The following is a 9896-nucleotide window of genomic DNA, read 5'->3' on the forward strand; positions in this document are numbered from 1 at the left end:
TCTGTACCCGTTGGCTTGGTCAGCCCATACTTCCTTCCTTCTTTGTCATGTTGTTTTGAAACATACTCCTATTTCAGCATGGGGCTGCTTCTCATTCTGCCTTAGAACACAGGCATGTGGTAACTGGCTCCAGGAAGAAGCCAAAACATATGTTTCCCTATGGTGCTAATTAATTTGTCATATGCACACTCAGTACTTAATTGCTATTGTACACTCTGGCCTGTCTGACTTCTGGGAAAATATCTGACTTTGCACCTATCTCGATTGGAAACACATGAAAAAGTGAAAAGTGGCAGTATTTTTTTTTTTGCAAATGAAAGAAATAGAATTTCACTAGTCACACTATTCATTTCTAGCACACCTCTTACTTTAAAAAAAAAAGTCCTCTGCACTCTGCTCAGTACATCTCCTAATGCAACCAAGCCTGGAAGTGTAAAGCATCTGTGCTCTACTTAAAACTGCTGATATGACAAAGAAAAACCTCTTCCTCAGGATCACTACTCCTCTTCTGTAGCATAACAAGTGCTAGTCAACCACAAGTGCTCCTAAGAATGGCTGCTTTTAGTGCTTCTTACCAATAACAGGCAGAGGTTTTGCCCATTAAGGGTTTTATTTTCCATCTTACAACAGTGACAAGCATTTGGAGTTTTGCCCACACTTCTCTATGCTGATTTTTTAGGAATTTATAACATTTCTGTTGCACTTACCGCCATATTACTGAAGTCACACACACTCATTAATCTCCCATATAAGTTGTTCCTTTGTTCATTTCTTAAATGACTTAGAACAAGACCACAGCCTCTTAAGCAGATCTAGCAGGAAAAAAGGAATTGAAAATAAATTAAATATTCTTACTTTCTCATTACTTTTCCACTTTAAGTGATCCTGAAATAGCCAGAATGATTAAAACAAACAAATAAATAAACAAAAAAGCCACAGAGCTAAATTTTACCCTAAAAATGTATAGGTGACTGTGAATTTGGAGCTGCTGGAGATAGTCCAGTGAAGTGCCACAAAGAGGATTGAGCAACTGGAGCTCAACCTTTCCTCCTATGAGGAGAGGTCAAGAGAGCTGGGACTGTCTAGCCCAGAGAAAAGAAGGTTCAGGGGAATCTCATCAATGTCTACAAGTACTCGAAGGGAGGGTGCAAAAAAGGACAGAGTCAGGCTCTTTTCCATGGTGTCCAGAGACAGGACAAGGGGTGATGGGCACAAATGGAAACACAGGAGGTTCCCTCTGAATATCAGGAAATACTTTTTTCCCTGTGAGGGTGACTGAGCACTGGCACAGGTCACCCAGAGGGGTGGTGCAGTCTCCCTCCTTGGAGGAAAACACAGTCCTGGGCAACAGCCTCTGGATGGCTCTGCTTGGGGCAGAGGAGCTCCAGGGAATCCTTCTAAATCTTCTTTTAAATTTATCTGCATTCTGTCTTTGGAGACACGCTCAGACCCATGTCCTATGGAGCTCAGGACATCATGCAATGGTAGCATGATGTCCTGAGCTCCATAGGACATGGGTCTGAGCGTGTCTCCAAAGACAGAATGCAGATAAATTTAAAACCAGGGCAAAACATTGCATGTCATTCAGGTCACTGTACATGCTTATTCTAAGAGCAAAGTTCTCTGTGTTTTTTAAGTGATTCAGTGTAAGAACTTTACTAATAAACCAGTATCAAACCTAAACTTTGAGATGCACTGGATTTGTGAATAGACGCTTGGATAAATGTACAGAGTAATTTATGAACTCAAATTAACTAATGAGCTCAAAATATACCCACATGTAACGATCTCATGGCACAGACAAGATGGTTTACCAGCAAAGAGTTGTGGTGATTGCCTTCCTCAGCTGTCCATCTTCTTCTCTCTCAGGTCCCAATCCTCCATGTCCACACAGACCTCAGGTGCTCTCAAAGCAGTTGCTGGGTGACCTCAGTTTTCAAACCATCACAGGGAACAGGCTCCCACTTTTCTATCAGGTTGTTATTTGCATAGCTCAGAAACTGGTAGGTGAGCAAATGAGTGCCCTTGCATTGAGGGAAAAATGGCCAGCTGAGGTGAAATTTTTTTCATACCAACAGTACTAACCTATGTCTGAGAACCTACAGAAGACTGAATTGTTTACCAGCAAAAGAATGTGTACAGAGTAGCATGAATTGTTTGCAGCAAAACCTGGTATCTCAAAGACCATATACTGCCCAATTCAGAGGTTACAAACTTGCATTTAAATTCATGTTTGTTCAGAGTTTGCTACAGCACAGAAATAAGCAGTGACTGTGGATCAAAATGAGATTTTATGCTATTCCATACCGTTGCACAACTGCATAACATGAAAATTGACGGTTTCCTGTGTTTTCTAAACCCCAAATTGCAAGCATAAGTCAATGCCTGAGTAGCTTGAGCCAGACCTAATTCCTGACAATCTCATATCTTGTCTTTTACACCTGTGCAATGAGATGAGCAAATGGGGCACTGAAGGGTGCTATTTCTCTCTCACTCCTTACAGAGATGTAAATGGGTTCAGCAAAGTGAAGGGCAGTGAAGACAGCAATGCAAAGTCGGGGAAAATACGACACAAATATAAACCCCTACATTCGTGCAGAAGGAAAAGTGTTGAAGAGAAGCAAATCAATGGGCAAGTGTACAGAAATTGCATTGGGAAAAGAAGGAAAAGAAGAGGACTGCAATTTGAAAACAACCATATCCAAAGTTCTTTATGAGTCAGAAGGTCAAACAAAGACCAACAACCAGTGAGTGGAACAACCCACTCTCTCCTTCACACCGTGCCACAGCTGTTGTCACTGGCATATACCTGAAATGAACGGAGCCCAGAGTATTTTTCCATAGAAAGTTGATTACAATGTTTCTGAAGCTTAGGAAAAAGAAATTGGAAACATATTTTGTGAAAGATCCTTGGGAGTGTTAATGTCTGAAAAAGATTTATCACAGAGAAATATTTGTAGGAAACCTGAATGTCTAAAGTGATGGGAGAGAGAGAGTTAACGATAACCTTAAGTGATACCAACTTCATATAAAAATCCATCATTATCACATTGGCCACTCTGCCCCTTATTGAGCCAAGTCATAAAATGAAAGTTACATTTTAGAAGGTGATGTGTCTGAAGAAAGTGATCTGATGAGAGTTGGACAGGCTCTGGTTTCACTACACTGAAAAATTTCACTGTCTGGAATTTCATTTTATGTCTCTGGCATCACTGGGCCAATGCATGAGATAATCAGGTTGGTGACTGATGAAAGCCTGGCAACATCAGTGCTGGCATGTCAGTTTACTGATGTCAGTTTGCAGCAGGAGGATTTGAACTGGCACAAACTTCTTTTTTTTTTTTAATTTTTAAAGTTAATTATGCATCAAGTTTGAAGACCCCTCTGTGCATGCTTTTGGTTTTGATTTTTCAGCAGATTTGAAGTCAATGGATTGATGGTGCCCAAGTAGTAGACCTCTGTGTACACTTTTCTTGTTCTTGTATTAAAGGAACCATTATAAGGACATCGGGAGAGGTTTGCTATTATACAAAGAAGAAATTCACTAGTTAGATTCAGCTGAAAGGGGGGTAAGTTCCAAGTATCTTGGAAAACTTCCTTCCCCAAAAATCCCAGACTAATCCCATGTGACCACCAATTTCTGTGAAATAGTAATTTAGAGGCTTATTTCTGATTCAGCCACTTAGCTTATTGCAGATTCAGAGCTTAAACACCTTTCCACTGCAAGATGACAGCAGGACACCTATTGGCTTCAAAGGGGCCAAAATTTCATGAATGAGAAATGCACTGCTCTTAACTTGATTGAAAGAATTTGCCTCATGCCAATGAATCTCTCAGCAGGACTATGCCTGGGGTCTGACTCTCCTGTGGGCACAGGCTGTGCAAACTGCTCTCTGAGAATGCCACCCAAGGGAAATACCTCCTGGAAGACCACCACCACCCTCCCAAATTTCAGAGTGTTTCTAAAATGGTATGTCCTCAAAGTGCTTACATTGCAACACTTTCCAGGGGGCTGAGGATCTGCTCATCTTGTGAATGTCTCCTTGAGATGCTCATTATCCCAATGCAATATAATAATGTTTTGAGGGCACTTCAACCCTCACATGAACATTAAAAATATACTCACATTCACGGAGCAAAAGATTGTAGCTGCTTCTGACAGTGATGATTCAGCGCAGAACGAAAAGAGCCAGTCACCTTCCTGAGTCCATTTGCCTTGGGAGTTAATTAAGAGTCCTCAGCAGAGTGAATACACAAGGAGAAATTGATACTGAGTTTAGGATTAGGAAGATATAAGTCTTTCTTACTGTTTCCTTATTCAGGTGTCCATATCAGCACTTAAGTGCTTGGAGGCTACAGGTGATGGATGTTTAATACAGGATTCCTTCCTCTGCTGCAGGAGAGATCACAGAGGCCAAAAGTTTGCTGCCTTTTACACTGATACCTCACTTTACAGAAATTCAGCTCCAAATGCTGTGAGGGTAACAAAGGACCAAAAAATTACTGCCTGAATTCCTGGTTTGGGCATTTTGCGATGTTTACTGTTTTAGTACTTCAAACTTTCAAGTTTCATGAAAATAACACTGTCTGATATTCAGGCAGAACTCTGTCTCTCTTTATTGTTCCCCTGTTGAATCAGTCTCACAATAATTATGTGCAGAGATGCAAAATGAAATTACTGTAGCAGAGGTGCAAATTCAGCCCAGAATGAAAAGGGGCATCAATTTCAAAGTCTATGACTAAGTATATTTCGATATCAAATGCTCAGCAGGAGGCCAAGAACTTCAATATTTTGAGCACATTATGCTTTCACATTACATAAATACAGTCCCATGGTATAATACAAAAATATTGTTTTTACAAAAGCCTTCAGATAATAGCATTTGAAAGGTTGCTTTAACATTCAGTGAAGCTCTAGTAGCCAGAACAAATGTATTAACACATGAACTCTGAGGTCACAGGTTCTCCTAGAAAACAGTCACATTCACTACAACTACTTTATATATATTTGTAACAAAAAATAAAATAATTTAATGTTGATATTTCAAGAATGGATAAACTGGCAAAATAAACATTTCCAAATGATCTAACCTCCGATGATTGTGCCAATTACCCTTTGCAGAAGTAATTAAAATAATTTGAAATGGAGAAAGAATATGAAATTTATTCCCATTGCATGGTCAAAGAATGTAGTAAAGTAGTTGCACCAGAAAAGGACCCTCTAAACACAGCAAAAATGAAAATTTTCATCATATGGAGCAATTTAGCATTTCTGGTATGTTAAAATGATCAATTAATGTTACATTTAGCATTTTTGCTCTTGCCCAGACTTGACAAGGAATTTATGGTAAGCTGACACATCATTTGCTTTTGGCAGATGTCTATTGCTCTAATCAGTATTTTGAAGCAGAAGTGGTTATTGAAAGGGAAAGAAAAGTAAATTACATTATCTCAAATCCAAATAATAATATATTCTTATTACCTTTATGACACTGTTGGCTGTTCTTCTCCTATGTTTATATTATTTAATCAGAAAGTTTGTCTTGCTGTTTTGGTAACTTCTGGAAGTAAAAAGTGGAACAGACACAATTTTTTCTTTTATGTTTCTGAATAAAGAATGAGCTATTTTAATGTACATTTCCCTGACTCCTTGGACATCTGATGGAAAATATTCACACTGATCCTAGTAAGCCAGGCCACTATAGTCACCGTGCCAAGCTGTACCAACTCAGTAAAGAATTCAGTAATAACTGCAGGAATTTGTCATATCACTGTGGGCAGACAAATTTGACTCTTCCCATGAATGGGGATAGAAGCCAAGGTATGAACCAGCTCTGAATTAGAAGCCATTTAATTAAAGTTAGCCCAGTGCTGAACTCAAATTAGCAAGGTTTACTAAGAGGCAGCATATATTAACTTGAGCTCAGTGTGGTGATAGAGCTCTCTGCTTCCAGCCAAGTTTGCACAGGCAATGATCTCCTAAAGCACAAAACCTTCCAGAGGAGCAAGCCAGCCAAAGAACAGGCAAGGCTGAAAGAGTTAAAAAGTTCTGCTATCTCTTTCCTTATGTATCACCCTTACAAAAAGAAAAAAAAAAAAAAAAATACAGCCCAATGGTTACACACAGCATTTAGTACTCCATTATGGCTCCAGGTACAGCTCTTCCAAGTTCATATATTCAAAGCAAAGGAAAGAGAATGGGTTATGGAAAACTGAAGAAAATATCCTTTCTTTGCCCAGATGAAGTATGAAAAAATTGTGGTATTACACTGCTCTGATATGCATGTCTGGGTATTGCCATTAAAATACCACATATGGTTGAAATACTTAGCATGTAGACAATTTTAATTATCTGTTAAGTGCTGTGTAAACGTCAGAAACAGTCATGATATTCCCAATTTACAAAGCTGCAAATCAAAGCGACAAAAGTTATTGCCACTCTAATACAACGGGGAACTATTTAGCTTTTAATTGCTCTTCTTGATCATTCTCTTTTGGTTTTATTTCCTTTCATCTGCTTTGCAGCTTGGTTAGGGAGCAACTGTATCTAGATGCCACATTTAAGGTCCTTTAAATTTCACTCAAATAAGCAATCCAAATTTGAAGCTTTACACAAGATTTATAATTGGCGTTTTTCTGAGACTCCAAACTATTTGTTGAATCTAGCTAGCTTCAAATATTGGAACTTCTCTAGCTGGATACTCAGGTTTTGGCACACTAGAGTTCTCTTCAGTTGAAATGGAAGACAATACAAAAATATAATGAATAAGATTACATCTATGAAGATAATCCCAGAAAATAAAATTGTGTATGTAAAAGGGGTCAGTTACAACTTCTACCAAGGACCAAGGTAAATCAACCCAATAAAAATATTTTTATTTGGAAGAATTAGCAGCTGTGGCTTTTTTAAAATTAAAATCGTCTTGAAAAAGTTTATGTTTAAAAAAAAATCAAAAACCTTAGCTTTCTCTAAAAATTGTATAGTGGTTTGTTTTTTTTTTTTTTTACTATGACCCCTTACTAGGAGTAAAGATGAGTAGATATAGGCACCTTCTGTATCATCAGAAAGGAGCTGATCAGTAATCCCAGTAAACGTTTTCATAAATAATTTTTATTTAAAAAAAGAATAAATGGTTTAAGGTAAAACTTATGTAAATAGTACTATACCTGTGAAATACTGAAGGGAAAGCTTGATAATTCAGGGTTTGAAGTACCACATTAAAGATGCCTTTGCTCAGAGGATGGGCTGGTGTGAGAACTGGAATTCTGCATCCTTTCAGTAAGAATGCTTTCACTGACTTCAAATTGTGCAAGATAAGCTCCTGGGGGAGATATTGGAGAATTTTCTAAGTTTAAAATACCTCAACTTTCAAAATATAAAGCTGCACGTGGGTGCATTATTTGAGAAGTAATGCACAATCACCCTGTTAAGAATGCAATAGGAGAAGGACCAGAGTTATGATTACATGATGTACCTCAGCTTCCACAGCGTTTAACTTCTGACTGAATAATGGTGAAGCCATAATGTTGTAAAACATATGGTTCTGTACTTAATGTTACATTAAAGAATGTGTGGGCACGTAAATTGTATATATATGGAGCATGTGCAGATGGGTACCTTCCTATATATATGGACACACACATAAAAATTTATATGCAACACAGTCTTGTACAGTAATAAAAAGAATAGGTCAGGCTAGAGAAGTACTTTAAAAGTGTTCAGCGGGAATTAACATTTTATCTTCATTTTCTTTAGTATTTTGTCTTCCAAATTTCTAGAGTGAAATGGAAAATATGCATCAAATTGGATCATTAAAAATAAACTTCCTCACAGAGAATTTCAGCTGTGGGATCAAATGAGTGCTGTTTGAACTTCCAAAGGGAAAAAAGCAAGGATTTCAGACAGAACTAGTTGTATCAAAGGAGAGTTAAATGTTTTCATAGTAATGACACAAAGGATGCAATTTTCCTGTTTCAAAAACAACAGAAAGGTATTGAGTTAGCAGGAAATACAAAATTGCAGCTTCTTAGAAATATAGAGTACATCTGAGTATCCAACTCATTGAAAATTCTAGCTGAGGCAGGTCAAGGTTTTGTGAGATGTAAATTCCCCTGAATTTCACCATTCAGTACTGCAAACATTGTATTTTCTGCCAGACTAGTGATGCACATAAAAAAAAGGTTACTAATTATCAGTGGTAATAATTATGCATTTAACAAGTTACGACTACACTTCAAAAAGTTCACACTAATGTGTGAATAATTATTGGCCTAATTAAGCATCTGATATTGCATTTACAAACAAAAATGAAACATTAGTTAAGAGTGTGACAGTGTTTTTTACATTAGATGAAAGGAAGAGGTAATTTGGATAACTAATGCCTGGACTGAATTTGTTGCACAGAACTCACAAAAAAAAAAGGGGGCAATTTCTATCCTTCCAAACATTTTTCCCACAGGACTCTCTTTTTCCAGTGTAGTATTCACCTGTTCATCCTTTTTTTTTTCCCCAAAGGTAAAATCAAGAAGAAACATCAGGAACTCCAGAAGAAGTATTAGGAATTCCAGAAGCCCTGAGAGATTTCAGGGTAGGTGTTTTTGGAGGAATGGAAGGGGTCTTGTGCAATGCTCTTATACTGAGAATACGTCAACTTTTTTGTGCTATAGCTCAGGGCGCCTTGTGGTGCTTCCAGCTGCAGGAGTTGATGAAATCACGGCGCAGACATGAATGCCTCTCAGTGATACACAAGTGATGCACAGGTGTAAACAGTTAGTAAAAACCAGCTTAGGATGCAGCACATCACAAAGAATGGCTGTTGTTACAGTGGCTTTCACCCGCTTGTTGCTTCTGTATTAATTTTCCTCCTACCATTGCGTAGGACATCTAAAGGCAGGTGCTGGGATAATGGTCATTTATCCATGCATCCATCTACCCATTTATGGTCATTTGAGCCTCAGCAGTGAAGGACAGTAAATTGTGGGAAGGAAGATAAAGCCTCCCTACTTGGTGGCAAATGCCTTGATTTCATAGTTTTCCATTTATATTAATATCTGAGCGAGTTTCCTTGGTCAAGATTACTACATTTTATCAAGCACAGCACTAAGTCTTCTTTGCTTGAAGGTCTCCCTGTTACTGGCCAGTGACACAAAATTATACCAGCCCAAGGAACAGGGTATTTCTGTGACATTTTCCCACTCTTCCTTTCTAATTCATTACAAAGTTCCCTTCACACTGGACAGGCTGCATTGCTGGTTTTCCCACAGAGCCATGGAGCCTATGGAAAATATACCCCCTCTTTTGCTATAGCTTTGAAGGAATGCCTAAAGCTTCAGGAGAACTTATTTGAACAGAGATGCAAAATAGTGTGTAAGCACAGTCCTGAGGCTGCCAAACCATGGCTAACTTACATGGCTTTGAATCAGACTGCATCTCGTAACTTCTCTGTGTGCCAGACCTTGAGACAAACAACAGGATTTGCAACATTCCAGTGTGAGACTACTTTAAGTGTGCCAATGCTGTTTAACTCCTTGTGCTCTGGTCCAAAAATCCCATTACCTATACCAGAGCCCTGAACCTCTGGATTTCCTGTTATTTTGTTGCCTTAGGATGTGCATGTTCAAAAGTCTGCCTTAAAGCTTCTTCAAAAAGCAGGCTGGAAGCTTTACATTGTTTTCAATGTGAGTTTGCATGACCAATACTGAGAACACAAGCTTAGGTACATTTATTGTATGAATCCCTGAATACACACATCCCTCTTGCACTCTTGGACCAGTGTCCCATGGGAATTGTTTGTTACCTGCTTCTAAAGTGGAAGGGGGTTGGAAAGACTGAGAGCCATACTCTTCAGTGCACTCAGGGCAACTGTGTTAGGTGGTGGATAAGTGAAAAAACATCA

General features: G+C 38.5%; 1 long non-coding RNA gene across 1 annotated transcript; it reads right to left on the reverse strand.

The window, feature by feature from the left end:
- Window positions 1–4133: 4133 nt before the first annotated feature.
- On the reverse strand, window positions 4134–7377 carry LOC146445362 (uncharacterized). Its single transcript, XR_014851745.1, has 3 exons — window positions 7168–7377; window positions 5483–5561; window positions 4134–4215 (listed from the first exon to the last, which is right to left on the reverse strand). It is a non-coding gene; the product is annotated as an uncharacterized LOC146445362 (long non-coding RNA).
- Between the last annotated feature and the right edge of the window lie 2519 nt (window positions 7378–9896).

Source organism: Lichenostomus cassidix, chromosome 1, assembly GCF_008360975.1.
Source record: "Lichenostomus cassidix isolate B80296 chromosome 1, HeHo_3.0, whole genome shotgun sequence".
Lineage (NCBI taxonomy): Eukaryota > Metazoa > Chordata > Aves > Passeriformes > Meliphagidae > Lichenostomus > Lichenostomus cassidix.